The sequence below is a fragment of the Mesoplodon densirostris genome, chromosome 15, assembly GCF_025265405.1.
Source record: "Mesoplodon densirostris isolate mMesDen1 chromosome 15, mMesDen1 primary haplotype, whole genome shotgun sequence".
Classification (NCBI taxonomy): Eukaryota; Metazoa; Chordata; class Mammalia; order Artiodactyla; family Ziphiidae; genus Mesoplodon; species Mesoplodon densirostris.
In genome coordinates this window covers 59,590,084-59,611,962 of record NC_082675.1, presented here as the reverse complement: position 1 = coordinate 59,611,962, position 21,879 = coordinate 59,590,084, and the positions used below count along the sequence as shown (strand labels likewise).

Here is a 21,879-nt window from a genome sequence, read left to right as displayed (position 1 = left end):
TTCAGGTCCCTTGTCCTTTATACTACAGTGAAATGAAAGTTAAGCAGGCTGACTTCTTGGAACATGTCTCAGTACATGTCTCCTTCCTTCATTTGAATTTCTTAGGGTTGTTTTTATTACAAATATTTTCCTATACTTCTTAACTAGTGTCTTCAAACCCGTAGATAGAACATAGATACAATTCAGGCAATACTGATATTGCATGCAAAATTCTGGGTGTGTACATTATTAGGCATCTTTCTTGGAGGAGGTTTGTTAATACTTGATAAATTCTCTAAAAACTACTCATAAAAGGTTACAAATATCTTTGTTATATTTTCTAGGCTTATATTTTAAATAATTAATATAACTTGATCAGCTCATTTTTCTTTACACAGAATCTCTAAATGTCCACATTCTTTAACATCTCACAATGAAATTTAAATTAATTAAGCTGAGTTCAAAGGCCTCAAAGATATAACTTTTTTTTCTATTAGAGTCATATATGAGTATCTATAATTTTTTTTTAAATCTATTGAGCAATGAGGATAGTATTTCAACAAATGGAGCTGAATCAATTTGTTAACCATATCAAAATAAATGAAATTAGATTCTTAACTCATGTCATATACAAAAATTAACTCAAAATGGAATACAGATCAAAGTTTGAGGGCTAAAATTCTACTGTTTCTAGAAAGAAACAGGAAAATTATATGGGGGGAAATATTTTAATAGACACTTTTCAAAGAAGATCTATAGGTGCAAAATATGCACATGAAAAGATGTTCCAAATCATTAGTCACTATATACAAATTAAAACCACAACTTGATATATTATATTCTCACTAGAATGATAAAAATAAAAAAAAATACTGATGATATTAAGTGTTGGGGAAAATATGGAGCAATTTAGACATTCTTATACTGCTGGTGGGAATGTAAAATGGTTTAACTCCTTTGGAAGAGTTTTACAATTTCTTACAAGTTAAACATACACCTTCAGTATGACCCAGCCATTTCATTCCTAGGTACTTGCTCAAGAGAAAAGAAAGCATATACAAGAATATTCATAATAACTCTATTTATAATATCTCTAAACTGGAAGCAACTCAAATGTTTATCAACAGGTGAATGGATAAAAAAAAATCCATAAAATGGAATACTACTTGATAATATAAAGTAATGAAACTTTGACATATGCAGTGATGGGCTGGATTTGGCTAGAACTGGCTCATGAGATCTGATTGTGTTAATCTATTCCCACCTTTGAGATCAGTGACCTCATGTTAGTAGCTTGAAATCAGTCATAGGGTTAAATATTACACCATGTAAATCAGTGAGTGTTACAAATCAGTCCCCTTGCCCACTGCCACCAGACAGCTGATTGTTAAATATTTACCAGAATGTAAATTAATACATGTAAAAATGTGAATGAAAATAAAAGTCATTACGATGTATGCAAGAAAACAGACCATAAGGAAGCATGATTCTATTTATATGAAATTCTAGGAAATGCAAACTGATCTATAGATCTGGAAAACATATCACTTGTTGTCTAAGGACTGGGGGAGGAATGAATTACAAAGGGCTATGAGGAAACTTTTGGAGTCAATGTATATGTTCATTGATGGTGATTTTGCTTTCACAGGTGTGTACATATATCAAAAACTCATCAAATTGTACTTTATTGTGTGCAATTTATTGAATGTCAACTATATCTCAATAATGATGAAAAATCCACTGGAGCACCAAATTATCTACTTCTTATTGCCAGATTATACTTTATTGACCACCTCAGCATTTTTTGTTAACTCTGTATTTTCTTCTGGATTTTTGTCTCCCTTTCCTTACTTTTCCTCTATGCTCATATAAAGTCTTCTGTGCAAACTTGCTTCATCACAGAATGGACATCTGACACTAGATACATGAGATAAATAGCAGTTTATTGGTCACATACTGTGAAGTATATTAGTCACATGAGTTGTGAAGTCCAAGGATAAGGAGACTGCATGCTGCACAGAGAAACACAGGGGTTGCATTCAGGAACAGAGTGAATAACTATTGGCGGTGGGAGGCAGATTTTGTAGTATCAAGAGAGTGAGATGACACTTGGTTCCTAAGGAAGGATGTGATTTACTTATTTAAATAATTTTATGAGTTGCGGGGACTGAAACCATGTCCTCAGGGATAAGCAGGAACTATTCCTGATTCTCTTCATTAAAAGGATTGTTTGGTTAGGGAACTTTATCCATAGGAGTAGAGTCATGAGAGAACTTATGTTCAGGCCATTCAAGATTCTCCTGGTTTTGGAGGTCAATGCAGCACATAATAGTGGACCTTAATTTAATCTAATTTAATTTTTTTAATTTTTTTTCATTCTTTTACAAATTATTTTCCAATTTAGGTTATTACAGAATATTGAGCAGAGTTCCCTGTGCTATACACTAGGTCCTTGTTGGTTATCTATTTTAAATATCCCCCTATTTAAATATCTATTTTAAATAAGTAGTGTGTACATGTCAATCCCAAACTCCCAAGAGTTTGGATGGACCTAGAAATTATCATACTAAGTGAAGTAAGTGAGACAGAGAAAGACAAATATGATATGATATCACTTATATGAGGAATCTTTAAGAAAAATAATACAAATGAACTTATCTACAAAACAGAAACAGACTCTCAGACTTAGAGAATGAACTTATGTTTACTGGGGAGAAGAGCAATGGGGAGGGATAGACTGAGAGTTTGGGACTGACCTGTACACACTATTATATTTATTTTTTAAAAAATTTTGTATTGGAGTATAGTTGATTTAAAATGTTGTGGACTTTAATTTTAGATGTTACACCACAGCTATGTGTCCCAAACAGTGAATATCATAATCATCACTAATATTTATTGGCCAGTTCCTATTTGTTAGGAATCTGTTCTAAAAGTATTACAAGTATTATGTCTTTTAATTAAGAAAAAAAAACCTTTGATGTAGAAACCATAAGAAACCATTTTAAACACACAAAAAAACTGAGACATAGAAAAGTTACCTGATTTTCTCAATTCAGTTAGTAAATATTAGAACCAGAATTTGAACCCCAACTTAACCAATGCCAAAGTCCTTGGAAAACGCATGATGCAGCATAATAGAAAGAAAGTATTAGTCAGTGATTTATGTTTCAGTTAAATCCAGCACAGATATATTATGAATAAAATACCAAATATGCTTACAATTTTAAGACAAATTCAAGTGACTTTATACCCAGAGGGAGTTACTTTGGACTCTGATCCTAGATCCTGATCCCAGCAAAAAGAGGGAAAAGGGGCTTCCCTGGTGGCGCAGTGCCTGCTGATGCAGGGGACACGGGTTCGTGCCCCAGTCCAGGAAGATCCCACATGCCGCAGAGCGGCTGGACCCATGAGCGATGGCCACTGAGCCTGTACGTCCGGAGCCTGTGCTCTGCAATGGGAGAGGCCACAAGAGTGAGAGGCCCACATACCACAAAAAAAAAAAAAAGGAAAAAACAGTAAAGGTTTACAAAGACAGGTGGGCACAAGTTCAGAGAGGCAAACCACAACTTTAAAATGTGAGTCTATGTTCTTTCACCTAGGATATATCATGTTTGGAAATAAGATTTTACAAAAATACCTAATAAAAATATGAAATTAAGTGAACTAAAAATTCCAGGATTTAAATGAGTTAATTTTTTTGTTTGCATGCAACATCACCCAAGATGGAGTCAGGCTTTACCTGTTAGAGATATGAAGTCAATCATTAGACATTGATATTACACAAAAAGTCATAGACATAAAGGTAGACAGACAAAACATAGACATCAAGAAAGATGACATGGGACATGTTTCCATCTCTGGGGTAACTGATGACGTTCCTGGTGATCTTCACAATTTCAGTCTAAAATTAGAGACAGAAGTTAAATTGCAGTGGGTTAACATAAAATGAGAGATGAGGGAGAGGAGAAATTTAAAGCTACTTTGTTAAGAAGAGGCTAATATAGTAAAGGTGGAAGAATGAAGTTAATTATAAGATCTCTACAGGACTTTTAAGTATGGTAGATGTTTAAACATATTTTAGGCAAAGGGAGAAAGAAATTGAAGCTTCCAAAGAGAAAGTGTAGTTAATAGAAAAAGTGTTTCAATTTTAGTCTATGCTGAACAAGAAAAAAAAAAGGAGTGAAAATTAAAATCTAAAGGACTTTTACACGGAAGAAAAAAGTGTGGTGATGGCCTTAAAGTACTGATAAGATAGCAGAAGAGCTGGTGTGGGAGTAAGGTCGGGGGTAGAAACAATAAAAACCTGAGAACAGATACTGGAAGCTTAGAGACTAAGATTTTGGAGATAAAGAAATTCTCAGAGGAGTTGGCTATTATTTCTAGGAGTCCAAAACCATTGTTTTCTTTCTCTGCCTATGTTAAAAATTATATAAATCACTTTCTGTCATTTCTGTAATACACACTTGCCTCCTGGCATACTACACCAGAGAACCTTTGGACTGGCATTGTCTTCTAATTATAACGTACCTGGGACTAAATATGAAAATATGGATCTGGATTAAAATGAGAGTATGACTTGTTGGATATTACAAAATAAAATCCATTATTTTTTCAGGCTTTATTCTTATGTCTTAAATTCCAATGTCTTTTACTGATTTTGAAATTGAGTGCTAGGCACTGTGCTAAATACAGAAATTTTAAGTCAGAGTGGGAACAATAATAACTCCTGTTCTTATGGACTAAATTTATTTCCAAATGCATCACACTTTGAAATTGGGTTCAGAAACAGGAAGGCCTAGAGTAATGCAACTCAAAATGTGGTCCATGAACCTACATCAATTCAGGAACTGTTTGATACCTGTGGACAATGAGTAGTGAAATTGAGAGTGAGCATGTAAAAATGCTTGGATCAATTTATAAAATTATATTTATGTTGGTGAAATATAATAATTAAAAATAAGGGACTCAATTGCATTTTATATATCATTGTTGTGTTTGTATTTCATTTTCCTACACGTTTATTTTTACTTTTTTTCTAAAAGTAGCACTTATAACACATTAAGAGAACAAATAAGGCAGGCCTTCACCACAGGTAAGGTAGTTTAAGAAGCACTACCTTCTCAACACTCTCAGTCAGATTTTTGGTAAGAAATGCTTTGCACTTCAGGTTTGCAGGGCTTATATTCTTGCTACCACTTCCATACTTTGCATAATAAAAGTCCTCACCATAATGCCATGTATTCTGTATTCACACATCAAGGCCATTGACTTATGTAGAAGCCTCTGAGTAATAATACCAATATAAAATGAAATTTTAGAGGGCAATTTTTTTAAACTCCAGAAAATATTCCATTTTTGTAGTTAATTTCACTATCAATTCAAAAATAAATTTACAATTAACGCCTAAGTTAAATTACTTAGATATATATCAACTTTCAGGCTTAATTTTGAATATGTTATGTTATCTGTGGTTATGGTAGATGAGTCTATTAAACACCTCCTTTATAAGGCATATGAGTGCAAGTAAAGTGATTCCAAAATGTGTAATTAAACACTGGTAAGTATAAATGTATTTGAATTGGATTACTCTGAAGAAATTATCATGCAAAGAATTTTTAATATTTATTCTTATTTCTTTGAATGCACTGCTTTCACTGTTCGAATGAATAATACTACCTTTTAATTTTTGAAATTTTATGGGATAATTTAGTCAAAAAGTCAGGTTTCAATTCTCTCAGACAGATAATGCACTCAGACAATGAAAGTATAAGTGAATTAACTTCAGGCAAAATGTTATATGAAAATTCAATAAAGCTAACACTTGATGCTGAAATGAAAAGCAGGCACAGGACACAACAATAAAAACAATGCCTGGTTGGAATTGTGGCCAATATGATGAAGTAGAAGACCCTGACATTACCTCATCTCATGGGCATACCAAAATTACAGCTATTTACAGAGCAACTATTGATGAGAAAGACCCAAATATAGCAGAAAAGATCTTTTACAACTAAAGATATAAAGAAGGCACCATGATTAGATGAGTAGGAGGGACAGAAATGTAGTATAGATATCCCCAAGTGGACAAGCCACAAATAAGAAGATAGCTACAATTGCAGAGGTTTTTCTCAAGAAGCATGGGTCTGAGCTCTACATTGGCCTGCCCAGCCCAGGGGTCCTGCACTAGGAAGATGAGCTCCTAGAATATTTGGCTTTGAAGGCCAGTGGTGCTTATTTTCAAGAGAGGCAGAAAGCTGTAAGAAATAGAATGCTACTATTAAAGGGTAAACACAAAACCTCACACACTCCAGCACCCAGGATTGAGGCAATAATTTGAAAGGAGCCTGGGTCAGACCCACCTGCTGATCTTGGAGAGCCTTCTGGGGACATAGAGACTGGTAGCAACCATCTTGGGAGCTTATTCTGCAATGAGGACAGATGTGCTGGGAAGAAGCACTTTGGAATGCTCCCTCTAGCTTATTAGCACTGGGCCTGAGACCCACACATCAACCTGTCAACACTAGTACTGTGATACTGCAGGAGAAGCAACAAGCCAGTCAGGGACACAGCCTCACCCAATAGCAGGCTGGCTGCCTTAAGACACCCTAAGCCCACAGTCATCCTGGAACATGGCCCTGTCCATCAGCGGACCCAGGATACAGCCCTGCACACCAGTGTGCTGGCACTAGCTCAAGGACCCACAGAGCCCTACAGCTGGGGACCCCAGGACCCTCTTCATTCACCAGAGAGCTGGCAGTAACCCTGGAACCAACCTCACCCATCAGTGGGCAGGCACCATACTCAGGACACCCTGGGCCCTGGGTCTGCTCATCAGTGGGCCAACACACCAACACTGGGACAGCCAGAGCCCTGCTGCAAGAGACATTGGGACCAGGCTTCACCCACCAGTGAGCCAGCATTAGCCCCGGGACCCCCTGGGCCTTGGCCACACACACCAGTGGACCAACACCAGCTCCAGACACTTGAGCCATGCAGCCAGAGAACCTAGGACTTGGTTGGTTCCTAGCTGGCACTAGCTCCAGGGACTAGCCTCACCCACTATAGGTGGACATCAACCACAGGATGCCCTGAACTTTGGGCTTGCCCACCATCAGGCCAATATTAGCTCTGGGAAAATTTGGGAATCCTCAGCTGGCCACTCTGGGGTCCAGCCTTATCCAACAGAGGGCTGACACTTGATTCAGAACACCACAGGCCCTGCAGCCACTGAATCAGGATCCTGTCTTGCCCACCAGTAGGCTGTCATGAGTCCCAGGACCCACAGGACCCTGAAGCCAGAGACCCAGGTACCTGGATCCTCCCACCAGTGGGCTAGCATTAAATGGAGTCCCCTGTGTACCCTGGACCCATCTACCAGCAGTCCAACAGAAGGTCTGAGACATTTTGGCCCTCTCAGCCAGGTGTGTTGAGATCCAGTCCCACTCACCAGCAGGCTGACGTGAAAAGTAATCAACAGTAAGTTAGAAGATGCAAAGGAATGGATCAGGGAGCTGGAAGACAGAGTAGAAGAAATCACTGAAGCTGGACAGAAAGAAGAAAAGAAAGAAATGAGGACAGTTAAAGAGACATTTGGGACAACATCAGGTGTAGTAACATTCACACTATAGGGTTCCTGGAAGGAGGAGAGAGAGAGAGAGAAAGGAACAGAGAACATATTTTAAGACATATAAGCTGAAAATTTCCCTATCCTGGGAGAGGAAACAGACACCGAGCTCTAGGAATAACAGAGATTCCCAAACAGAATCAACTCAAAGAGAACCACACAAAAACACATGGTAATTAAAATGACAAAAATTAAAGTTAAAGAAGGAATGAAGCAGCAAGGGGAAAACAAGGTAAAAACTAGGAAACTCCCAAAAGGCTATCTGCTGACTTTTCAGGAGAAACTTTGCAAGGCATAAGTGAGTGGACTATTTAAAGTGACAAAAGGAAAGGAACAAACTTACAATCAAGAATACTCTACCTGGAAACAGTATCGTTCAGATTTGAAGGAGAGATCAAAAGTTTTAGAGACAAGCAAAAGCTAAGAGTTTAGCACCAGCCCACCAGTTGTGTAAGAAATGTTAAAGGGCCTCCTCTAAATACAAAAGAGAAGTCCACAACTGGAAATATAAAAATTAAAGGGGAAAAATCTCATTGGTAAAACCAATTATACAGTGAAAGTAGTCTGCATGTAAACCTCATGGTAACCACAAACCAAAAATCTATAATAGATAAACACACAAAAGGGGGAAGGAATCCAAACATGACACTAAAGACAGTCAGCAACCACAGGGAAGAGAGCAAAAGAAGAAGAAACAAAACATAACCACAAAAAGAACAGGGAAATAATTAAAAAATGACAATAAATACATACCTGTCAAAAACTACTATAAATGTAGATGAACTAAATGCTTTAATCAAAGAGAGTGGCAGAATAGATTTTTTAAAAAGACCCATATATATGTTCTCTACAAGAGAGTCACTTGAGATTTAAAGACACACAATAACTGAAAATGAGGGGATGAAAAAGTTATTTCATGCAAATGGAAATAAAAGTACATTTGGAGTGTCTATACTTATATCAGATAGACTTTAAAACAAAGACTGTAACAAGAGACAAGGACATTACATAATGATGTAGGGATCAGTCCAAGAAGAATATAACAATTGAAAATATATATGTACCCAACGTAGGAGAACATAAAGGCATAAAGCAAATATTCACAGATAAAAAGAAAGACATTGACAATAATACTAGAGAATTTGAACACCCCACTTATATCTAAGGGCAGATAATGTAGACAGAAATCAACAAGGAAACACTGGCTTTAAAAATCACATTACAAAAGATGGACTTAATAGATATATAAAGAACAGCCCATCCCAAAGCAGAGAGAATACACATTCTTTTCAAGTGAACAAGGAACATATTCCAGGATAGATCACATGCAAGGCCAGAAAACAAGTCTCAGTAAATTTCAGAAAACTGAAATAATATCAAGTATCTTTTCTGACCACAATGTTATGAGTCTAGAAATCAAACACACACACATACAAAAAGACTGCAGAAAACCATAAATATGTGGAAGCTGTATACTGCTAAACAACCAAATGGTCAATTAAGAAATCAAAGAGAGAATCAAAAAATACCTGGAGACAAATGAAAACACATTAATCCAAAATCAATAGTTCGGCTCTTCCTAGCACTGCCTACAGAGATGGCAACCATCACCTACTCAGCATCATGGCTGCCCTCAGACCCCTCGGGTAGCCCAAGACCATCAGAAAGAGGACCAAGAAGTTTATCCAGCACCAGTGAGACCAATATGTCAAAATTAAGTGTAACTGGTAGAAACCCAGAGGCAGTGAAAACAGGGTGTGCAGGAGATTCAAGCGTCAGATCTTGATGCTCCACATCTGTTATAGAGCAACAAGAAAATAAAGCATGTGTTCTTCTGGAAGTTCCTTGTCTACAATGTCAACAAGATTGAAGTGCTTCTAAGGTGCAAAAAATCTTACTGTGCTGAGATTGTTCACAATATCTCCTCCAAGAACTGCAAAACCACTGTGGAAAAAGCAGCCCAGCTGGCCATCAGAGTCACCAATCCCAATGCCAGCCTGCATAACAAAGAAAATGAATAGATAGCTCATGTGCACGTTGTGTTTGTGTTAATAAAACCACGAAACTCAGAAAAAAATCAATGGGATGGAGACTTCCAGGGAAGATGGCGGAAGAGTAAGACATGGATATCATCTTCCTCCCTACAGATACACCAGAAATACAGCTACACATGGAACAACTCCTACAGAACACATATTGAATGCTGGCAGAAGACCTCAGAACACCCAAAAGGCAAGAAACTCCCCATGTACCTGGGTAGGGAAAAGCAGAGAGATTCCCGCACAGAGGATTGGTGCCAACCGGCACGCACCAGCCAGAGAGGCCTGTCTGCTCACCCACCGGGGTGGGCGTTGCTGGGAGCTGAGGCTCGGGCTTCAGTCGGAGCGCAGAGAGAGGACTGGGGCTGGCAGCGTGAACACAGACTGAAGGGGCTAATGCACCACAGCTAGCCGGGAGGGAGTCTGGGAAAAAGTCTGGACCTGCCGAAGATGCAAGAGATTTTTTCTTCCCTCTTTGTTTCCTGGTGCGCAAGGTGAGGGGATTAAGAGGGCTGCTTAAAGGAGCTCCAGAGACGGGCATGAGCTGTGGCTGAAAGCACAGACCCCAGAAACGGGTGTGGGACGCTGGGGATGCTACCATCAACACGAGGCCTGTGTGCAAGTGCAGGTCACTGTCCACGCCCCACTTCTGCGGTACCTGTGCAGCCCATCACAGCCGGGGTCCCGGGATCCAGGGATGGCTTCCCTGGGAGAATGCAAGGCACGCCTCGGGCTGGTGCAACGTCACGACGGCCTCTGCTGTTGCAGGCTCGCCCTGCACTCCTGCTCCTACCTCCCCCATGGCCTGAGTGAGCCAGAGTCCCCGAAGCAGAAGCTCCTTTAACCCTGTCATGTCTGAGCAAAGAACAGACACACTCCTGTGTCCTACATGGAGAGGCAGGGCCAAATCCAAAGCTGAGACCCGGGAGCTGTGAGAACAAAGAAGAGAAAGGGAAATCTCTCGCAGCAGGCTCAGAAGCAGCAGAATAAAGCTCCACAATCACCTTGATGTACCCTGCAACTATGGAATACAGGAATAGACAACGAATCATCCCAAATTGAGGAGCCAGGAATCAGTGCTGTGCCTCTTGAGGTGCGAGAGCCAACTTCAGGACACTGGTCCACAACAGACCTCTCAGTTCCACATAATATCAAACGGCAAAAATCTTCCAGAGATCTCCATCTCAACACCAGCACCCAGCTTCACTCAACGACCAGCAAGCTACAGTGATGGACGCCCTTTGCCAAACAACTAGCAAGACAGGAAAACAATGCTTCCCATTAGCAGAGAAGACCACTAAAATCATAAAAAGTCCACAGACACCCCAAAACATACCACCACACATGGACCTGCCCACCAGAAAGACAAGATCCAGCCTCATCCAGCAGAACGCAGGCACTAGTCCCATTCACCAGGAAGCCTAAGGAACCCACTGAACCAACTTTAACCACTGGGGACAGACACCAAAAACAATGGGAACTACGAACCTGCAACCTGCAAAAGGAGACCGCAAACACAGTAACATAAGCAAAATGAGAAGACAGAAAAACACAAGCAGGAGAAGGAGCAAGATAAAAACCCACCAGACCTAACAAATGAAGAAGAAATAGGCAGTATACATGAAAAAGAATTCAGAATAATGAGAGTAAAGATGATCCAAAATCTTGGAAATAGAATAGACAAACTGCAAGACAGAGTTAACAAGGACCTAGAAGAACTAAAGATGAATCAAGCAACGATTAAAAACACAATAAATGAAATGAAAAATACTCTAGATGGGGTCAGTGGCAGAATAACTGAGGCAGAAGAAGGGATAAGTGAGGTGGAAGATAAAATAGTGGAAATAACTACTGCAGAGCACAAGAAAGATAAAAGAATGAAAAGGACAGAGGACAGTCTCAGAGACTTCTGGGACACATTAAATGCACCAACATTCGAATTAGAGGGGTTCCAGAAGAAGAAGAGAAAAGGAAAGGGACTCAGAAAATATTTGAAGAGATTATAGTTGAAAACTTCCCTAATATGGGAAAGGAAATAGTCAGTCAAGTCCAGGAGGCACAGAGAGTCCCATACAGGACAAATCAAAGGAGAAATATGCCAAGACACATATTAATCAAACTGTCAAAAACTAAATACAGAGAAAACATATTAAAAGCAGCAAGGGAAAAACAACAAATAACACACAAGGGAATCCCCATAAGGTTAACAGCTGATCTTTCAGCAGAAACTCTGCAAGACAGAAGGACTGGCAGGACATATTTAAAATGATGAAGGAGAGAAACCTGCAAACAAGATTACTCTACCCAGCAAGGATCTCATTCAGATTTGATGGAGAAATTAAAACGTTTACAGAAAAGCAAAAGCTGAGAGAGTTCAACACCACCAAACCAGCTTTACAACAAATGCTAAAGGAACTTCTCTAGGCAAGAAACACAACAGAAGGAAAAGACCTACAATAACGAACCCAAAACAATTAAGAATATGGGAAAAGGAGCATACATATCGATAATTACCATAAATGTAAATGGACTAACTGTTCCCACCAAAAGACACAGATTGGCTGAATGGATACAAAAACAAGACCCATATATATGCTGTCTACAAGAGACCCACTTCAGACCTAGAGACACATACAGACTGAAAGTAAGGGGATGGAAAAAGATATTCCATGCAAATGGGAACCAAAAGAAAGCTGGAGTAGCAATTCTCATATCAGACAAAATAGACTTTAAAATAAAGACTACTAAAAGAGACAAAGAAGGACACTACATAATGATCAAGGGATCGATCCAAGAAGAAGATATAACAATTGTAAATATTTATGCACACAAAATATGAGCACCTCAATACAAAAGGCAAATACTAACAGCCATAAAAGGGGAAATCGACAGTAACACATTCATAGTGTGGGACTTTAACACCCCATTTTTGCCAATGGACAGATCATCCAAAATGAAAATAAAGAAGGGAACACAAGTTTTAAATGATACATTAAAGAAGATGGACTTAATTGATATTTATAGGACATTCCATCCAAAAACAACAGAATACACATTTTTCTCAAGTGCTCATGGAACATTCTCAAGGATAGATCATATCTTGGGTCACAAATCAAGCCTTGGCAAATTTAAGAAAATTGAAATTGTATCAAGTATCTTTTCCGACCACAATGCTATGAGACTAGATATCAATTACAGGAAAAGATCGGTAAAAAATACAAACAGATGGAGGTTAAACAATACCCTACTTAATAACGAAGTGATCAATGAAGAAATCAAAGAGGAAATTAAAAAATATCTAGAAACAAATGACAATTGGAGACACGACGACCCAAAACCTATGGGATGCAGCAAAAGCAGTTCTAAGAGGGAAGTTTATAGCAATACAATCCCACCTTAAGAAACAGGAAACATCTCGAATAAACAATCTAACCTTGCACCTAAAGCAATTAGGGAAAGAACAAAACCACCCCAAAGTTAGCAGAAGGAAAGAAATCATAAAAATCAGATCAGAAATAAATGAAAAAGAAATGAAGGAAACAATAGCAAATATCAATAAAACTAAAAGCTGGTTCTTTGAGAAGATAAACAAAATTGATAAACCATTAGCCAGACTCATCAAGAAAAAAGAGAGAAGACTCAAATCAATAGAATTAGAAATGAAAAAGGAGAAGTAACAACTGACACTGCAGAAATACAAAAGATCATGAGAGATTACTACAAGCAACTCTGTGCCAATAAAACGGACAACCTGGAAGAAATGGACAAATTCTTAGAAATGCACAATCTGCCAAGACTGAATCAGGAAGAAATAGAAAATATGAACAGACCAATCACAAGCACTGAAATTGAAACTGTGATTAAAAATCTTCCATCAAACAAAAGCCCAGGACCAGATGGCTTCACAGGCGAATTATATCAAACATTTAGAGAAGAGCTAACAACTATCCTTCTCAAACTCTCCCAAAATATAGCAGAGGGTGGAGCACTCCCAAACTCATTCTACGAGGCCACCATCAGCTTGATACCAAAACCAGACAAGGATGTCACAAAGAAAGAAAACTACAGGCCAATATCACTGATGAACATAGATACAAAAATCCTCAACAATATACTAGCAAACAGAATCCAACACACATTAAAATGATCATACACCATGATCAAGTGGGGTTTATTCCAGGAATGCAAGGATTCTTCAATATACGCAAATCAATCAACGTGATGCACCATATTAAAAAATTGAAGGAAAAAAACATATGATCATCTCAATAGATGCAGAGAAATCTTTTGACAAAATTCAACACCCATTTATGATAAAAACCCTGCAGAAAGTAGGCATAGAGGGAACTTTCCTCAACATAATAAAGGCCATAGATGACAAACCCACAACCAATATTGTCCTCAATGGTGAAAAACTGAAACCATTTCCACTAGGATCAGGAACAAGACAAGGCTGCCCACTCTCACCACTCTTATTCAACCTAGTTTTGGAAGTTTTAGCCACAGCAATCAGAGAAGAAAAGGAAATAAAAGGAATCCAAATGGGAAAAGAAGAAGTAAAGCTGTCACTGTTTGCAGATGACATGATAATATACATAGAGAATCCTAAAGATGCTACAAGAAAAGTACTAGAGCTAATCAGTGAATTTGGTAAAGTAGCAGAATACAAAATTAATGCACAGAAATCTCTGGTATTCCTATATACTAATGATGAAAAATCTGAAAGTGAAATCAAGAAAACACTCCCTTTTACCATTGCAACAAAAAGAATAAAATATCTAGGAATAAACCTACCTAAGGAGACAAAAGACCTGTATGCAGAAAATTATAAGACACTGATGAAAGAAATTAAAGATGATACAAATAAATGGAGAGATATACCGTGTTCTTGATTTGGGAGAATCAACATTGTGAAAATGACTCTATTACCCAAAGCAATCTACAGATTCAATGCAATCCCTATCAAACTACCACTGGCATGTTTCACAGAACTAGAACAAAAAATTTCACAATTTGTATGGAAACACAAAAGAACCCGAATAGCTAAAACAATCTTGAGAATGAAAAATGGAGCTGGAGGAATCAGGCATCCTGACTTCAGTCTATACTACAAAGCTACAGTAATCAAGACAGTATGGTACTGGCACAAAAACAGAAAGATAGATCAATGGAACAGGATAGAAAGCCCAGAGATATACCCATGCATATATGGTCACCTTATCTTTGATAAAGGAGGCAGGAATGTACAGTGGAGGAAGGACAGTCTCTTCAATAAGTGGTGCTGCGAAAACTGGACAGGGACGTGTAAAAGTATGAGATTAGATCACTCCCTAACACCATACACAAAAATAAGCTCAAAATGGATTAAAGACCTAAATGTAAGGCCAGACACTCTCAAACTCTTAGAGGAAAACATAGGCAGAACACTGTATGACATAAATCACAGCAAGATCCCATTTGTACCACCTCCTAGAGAAATGGAAATAAAGACAAAATAAACAAATGGGACCTAATGAAACTTCAAAGCTTTTGCACAGCAAAGGAAACCATAAACGAGACCAAAAGGCAACCCTCAGAATGGGAGAAAATATTTGCAAATGAAGCAACTGACAAAGGATTAATCTCCAAAATTTATAAGCAGCTCATGCAGCTCAATAGCAAAAAAACAAACAACCCAATCCAAAAATGGGCAGAAAACCTAAATAGACATTTCTCCACAGAAGATATACAGACTGCCAACAAACACATGAAATGATGCTCAACATCTTTAATCATTAGAGAAATGCAAATCAAAGTACAATGAGATATCATCTCACACCAGTCAGAATGGCCATCATCAAAAAATCTAGAAACAATAAATGCTGGAGAGGGTGTGGAAAAAAGAGAACACTCTTGTGCTGCTGGTCGGAATGTGAATTGGTACAGCCACTATGGAGAACAGTATGGTAGTTCCTTAAAAAACTACAAATAGAACTACCATATGACCCAGCAATCCCACTACTGAGCATATACCCTGAGAAAAGCATAATTGAAAAAGAGTCATGTACCAAAATGTTCATAGCAGCCCTATTTACAATAGCCCAGAGATGGAAACAACCTAAGTGTCCATCATCAGATGTATGGATAAAGAAGATGTGGCACATATATACAATGGAATATTACTCAGCCATAAAAAGAAATGAAATTGACCTATTTGTAATGAGGTGAATGGACCTAGAGTCTGTCATACAGTGTGAAGTAAGTCAGAAAGAGAAAGACAAATACTGTATGCTGACACATATCTATGGAATTTAAGAAAAAAATGTCCTGAAGAACATATTGGTAAGACAGGAATAAAGACACAGACCTAGTATAGAATGGACTTGAGGATATGGGGAGGGCGAAGGGTAAGCTGTGACAAAGTGAAAGAGCCGCATGGACATATATACACTACTAAATGGAAGATAGATAGCTAGTGGGAAGCAGCCGCATAGCACAGGGAGATCCGCTCTGTGCTTTGTGATTGCCTCGAGGGGTGGGATATGGAGTGTGGGAGGGAGACGCAAGAGTGAGGGGATATGGGTATATATGTATATGTATAACTGATTCATTTTTTTATAAAGCAGAAACTAACACACCATTATTAAACAATTATACTCCAATAAAGATGTAAAAAAAAATCAGTGGGATGGGGAAGAATGGTTCTAAGAGGGAAGTTATAGCTATGCAGGCCTACCTCAAGAAACAAGAACAATTTCAAATAAACAATCTAAAATTACACCTAAAAGAACTAGAAAAATAAGAATCAACAAAACCCAAAGTTAGTGGAAAGAAATAATGAAATCAGAGCAGAAATATAAAAAATAGACTAAAAACAAAGAAAGAAAAAAGAAAAGATCAATGAAACTAAAAGCTAATCCTTTGAAAAAATAATCAAAATTGGTAAATGTTAGCCAGAATCATGAAGGAAAAAAGAGAGAGGACCCAAATCAAAAACGTGAAAAGGCAGAATTTACAGCTGACACCACACAGATATACAAAGGGTTACAAGAGATTACTACAAACAATTATATCCCAATTAAACAAACAATTATATGCCAATTAAATGGACAACTTAAAAGAAATGGACAATTTCCTAGAAATTTACAAAATCCCAAGACTGAAATAGGAAGAAATAGAAAATATGAAGAGACCGATTATCAGTAATGAATTGAATCAGTAATTTAAAACCTTCCAACAAATAAAGGTTGAAGAGGAATGACTTCTACCAAACATTTGAAGAAAAGTTAACACCTATCCTTCTCAAATTGTTCCAAAAAATTTTAGAGGAGAGAATGGTTCCAGGCTTTTTCTAGGAGAACTGCATCACCCTGACACCAAAATCAGACAAGGTTATCACAGAAAAAGAAAATTGCAGGCCAATATCATTAATGAATATAGATGCAAAAATCCTCAACAAAATAGTAGTCAATTGAATTCAGCTATACGTTACAAGGATCATACATCTTGACCAAGTGGGATTTATCCCAGATATACAAGGATGGTTCAGTTTCCACAAATCAATTAATGTGATACACCACATTAACAAATTAAAGAATAAAAATCATATGATCATCATAATAGATGCTTTGACAAAATTCAATATCCACTTGTGATAAAATTCTCCACAAAGTGGTACACAGGGAATATACCTCAACATAATAAAGGGCATGTATGACAAGCCTTCAGCAAATACTATACTCAACAATTAAAAGATGAAAGCATTTCTTCTAAGATCAGGAATAAGACAAGGATGCCCACTCTCACCACTTTTATTCAAACTAGTATTGGAGATCCTAGCCATGACAATCAGCAGAAAAGAAATTAAAAGAATCCAAGTTGGAAAGGAAGAAATAAAGCTGTCACTGTTTGCTGATGACATGGAAATAGCATTATGACATGCTATTAATGGAAAATCCTAAAGACATCACTAAAAAATTACTAGAACTCATCAGTAAATTGAGAAAAGACCAGGACACAAAATCAACATATAAAAATCTGTTGCATTTTTGTACACTAATGAGAAAGAGAAATAAGAAAACAATCCCATTTGCAATCACATCAAAAAAGAATAACATACCTAGGAATAAGTCTAACTAAGGAGGTAAAAGACATGTACTCTGAAAAGTGTGAGACACTGATGAAAGAACTTAAAGACTACACCAATGGAAAGATATACTGTGTTCATTTATTTGAAGAATTAACACTGTTAAAATGATCATTCTACCCAAGGCAACCTACAGATTCACTTCAATCCTTATCAAAATACCAATTACATTTTTCACAGAACTAGAATAAATAATTCTAAAATTTATATGGAAACACAAAATACCCTGAATCACCAGAACAATCTTGAGAAAGATGAACAAAGCTGGAGGTATCATGTTCCCTGATTGCAGACTCTACTACAGCTACAGTCATCACACAACATTTGTTTGGCACTAGCACAAAAACACACACATAAATGAATGGTTCAAAATAGAGAGCCAAAAAATAAAGCAATGTTTATACAGGCTATCAATTCTATGAGAAACTAGGCAAAAATATCCAATGGGGAAAAGATAGCCCCTTTAATAAATGATGTTGAGAAAACTGGACAGGTACATGCAAAAGAATCAAACTTTACCACTTTCTCACACCATATACAAAAATCAACTAAACAATGATTAAAAACTTAAATGTAAGACCCGAACTCATTAATCTCAAAGAAGAAAATATAGGCAATATGCTCTTTGACATCAGTCCTAGTAATATTTTTTTGTATATGTCTCCTTAACCATGAGAACTAAAAGCAAAAATAAACAAATGGGACTGCATCAAACTAAAGAGCTTTTATTCAGCAAAGGAACTATCTATAAAACAGAAAGGTCAACTACAGTATGGGATGAGATATTTGCAAATGATATCTGACATTGTCTTAATGTCCAAATCATACAAAGAACTCATATAACTCAACTTCAAAAACAAGCAACCTGATTAAACAATGGAGAGAGGATATGAATGTATGTTTTCCCAAAGAATATATACAGATTGGCCAACAGGGGCCTGGCAAGAAGTCAACATCACTAATTATCAAGGAAATGCAAATCAAACCCACAATGAGATAACAGGTGCTATCATCAGAAAAGCTATCATCAAAAAGACAACTGGGGCCTCCCTGGTGGCGCAGTGGTTGAGAGTCCGCCTGCCGATGCAGGGGATACGGGTTCGTGCCCCGGTCTGGGAGGATCCCATATGCCGCGGAGCAGCTGGGCCCGTGAGCCATGGCCGCTGGGCCTGCGCATCCGGAGCCTGTGCTCCGCAACGGGAGAGGCCACAACAGTGAGAGGCCCGCATACCGCCAAAAAAAAAAAAAAAAAAAAGACAACTGTGTTGGCCAGGATGTTTAGAAAAGAGAACACTTGTGCACTGTCGGTGGGAATGTAAATTGATGCAGCCACTATGGAAAACAGTATGGAGGTTCCTAAGAAAACCTATAAATGGAATGACCACAGGATCCAGCAACTCCACTCCTTGATATTTACCTGAAGAAAACAAAAACTCTAATTCAAATAGATATATGTATCCCAATGTTCATTGCAACATTACCTACAATAACCAAGATATGGATGCAACCAAAGTGCAATAGATGAATTGGCAAAGAAGACTGTGTATGTATACAATAGAATATTACTTAGCCATGAAAAAGAACAAAATCTTGCCATTTAAAACAATATAGATGTACCTAGAGGGTACTATGCCAAGTGAATTGTCAAACAGAGAAAGAAAAATAATTTATGGTTTCATTTATATGTAGAATGTTAGAAATAAACCAACATAACAAAGCAAAAGCAGATCACAGATTCAGAGAAAAAATAGATGCTTGCCAGAGGGGAGGGGTGGGAGGAGGAGAGAAATATGTGAGAGATATTAAGAGGTACAAACTTCCAGTTGTAAAATAAGTGTCATGGGTATGTAATGTATAGTGTGGGAAATATAATCAACAATTATGTAATATCTTTTCATGGTGATATATGGTAAATAGGATCACCTTTTGATCATTCTGAAATGTATAGAAATATTGAATCACTATTTTGTGTTCCAGGAAATAACATAGTGTTGTAGGTCAATTATACTTCAAAAACTGACAGATAAACTCATAGAAATTAGGGATCAGATTTTTGGTTACCAGAGGCAGTGTGTTGGGAGAGGGAGAGTTGGATACAGGCAGCAGAAAGTTACAAACTTTTAGTTATCAAATAAATAAGTATAGGGATGTAATTCACACTATGATAAATATAATTAACACTACTGTACATTATATATGAAAAGAGAGTAAATCCTGAGCTTTCATCACAAGAAGATACTTTTCTCTATTTTTAAAATCTTGTATCTTTAAGAGATGATGAATGTTCACTAAATTTATTGTGGTAATTATTTCACAATGTATATAATTTAAATCATTATGCTGTACACTGAAACTTACACAGTGCTGTATATCAATTATATATAAATAAAACTGGAAGAAAAAAATCATAAAAAAGAAAGGTACCCAGAAATGCAAATTCTCTGCCACATGCCCATATGTTTCAGAGATTGTGTAGAACTCCTAATCATTTTCTTTAAGGCTTTGATCACAGTTAAATACAAATTTACTTGGGTAAGATCATTTAACAGACTAACTAGGTGTCTATAATTTTAGAGATGGAAGTTGTTATAGAATTCTCACTTTGCTATCCTCTCTTTACTTTCCTTTCCTCTCCCTTCTGCTGAGTTTCTCTCTTCTCATTTCTTACTCCATTTTTCCCCACACCCCCTTTCCTTTCTTCTTTGGTGTTCTAAGATGTGTTCACAATTTAAAATCTGTACATATAAGCCAGTAAGAACATATTTGAAATTTTAAAATTTCACAAGAAAAAATGTTTTTGTAGGTGCTTTTCCTAGTAAAGGGGTCAGCATAAGTAATAAAATTTACTTCAGAGCTATATGCCATTTTTTAAAAAGAAAAATGATCTTCTTGGTAATGGAAAGTAAAATCTGGAGTAGTTTTCAAGGAAGAAAAATATGGTTCAAAGATTAGTAATACATAATAAGTTAACATAACTTAAATGTTTCATGAGCAATCTGAGAATAGAGTTTCAAGAGCCAGACCTCAAGTAGGAAAGAAGGTGGGAAAAAATTTCTACAAAGAGAGGGACTAGGTCACTGTTACATGACAGCAGTGGATGTCTAGTCACTATTGTCAGTGACTGACAGTATTCAGTGAAAAAAATCCTTGTGTCGATCATGGACAAGAACATTAGGAACACTTCAAAAGGGTAATGTTTCTCTTATAGTATGTCTTGCCTGAAGCATAAAAATTTACATTTGGATTTAATTCCAACTGTTTCTAACCTGCTGAAGCTAATATTGGAAAGTGAAATTTGACCTTAGGACACCAAACCATTACTGAAACTAACTGAATATTTTCCTGACTAGGGAAAAAATAAATTATTTTAACCAACTGTATACAGGCCTATGGACTCATTCTATCTTCTCCAATGTGCTAGCTTTCAGTGCTAATTAGCATAATGACCATGAGCTCCTTTTCAGTTTGCAAGATACCTGAGCTTTCTCTTCACTAAAATATACAGTGAATCTAATAACAGTGTATATTTCCTTTGCTTGACACAGCTGTGTAATTTTTAGCTTTGTTGGCATTTGTTTTATTTGGCAGGCTTACAGCTAATACTTAATTTGAAAACGTTTTTTACTGTCCTCTATTTCCCTTTCTCATCTCCAAACTTTAGCTAAAAGTCCAGTATACAAAAGAGTATTTCCTTAGTAGTGTTTTTGGAAATGTCTCCTAAAATCCCACTTTTATTCTCTTCTACCTGTAAAAGTTCTCCTTAATCTTCCATCAATCTGACCCTTGAACTAGTCATGCAGTTCTATCTCTTATTCCCATGATAATAAACTTCAATTACTCCTGCTTAAAGGATAAAATTCAAACCCCCAGAGTTTCATTAAAGAGTTGCCAAATCTGGTTCTACAACATGTTTCCAGTCATATTTATTTCTAGTCTTCTGAATTTATGTATCGTTGGTTTCTTTAAAATCTATTATTATTTGAATCTGCCCAACTTAATTACTTCCTTATTTCTTCAAGTTCCATCTTTCATCTAGAATATCACTTTTGCCTCTTCAAACCCTACTGATGTTTAAGGACCTGATTAAAGTCCTTCAATATCCAAAAGGC

At 37.1% G+C, this 21,879-nt stretch overlaps 1 pseudogene; it reads left to right on the top strand.

Annotated features, from left to right (window-relative positions):
* The first annotated feature begins 9,229 nt into the window (after positions 1-9,229).
* On the top strand, positions 9,230-9,627 carry LOC132503082 (large ribosomal subunit protein eL32-like; annotated as a pseudogene).
* Positions 9,628-21,879: the final 12,252 nt, after the last annotated feature.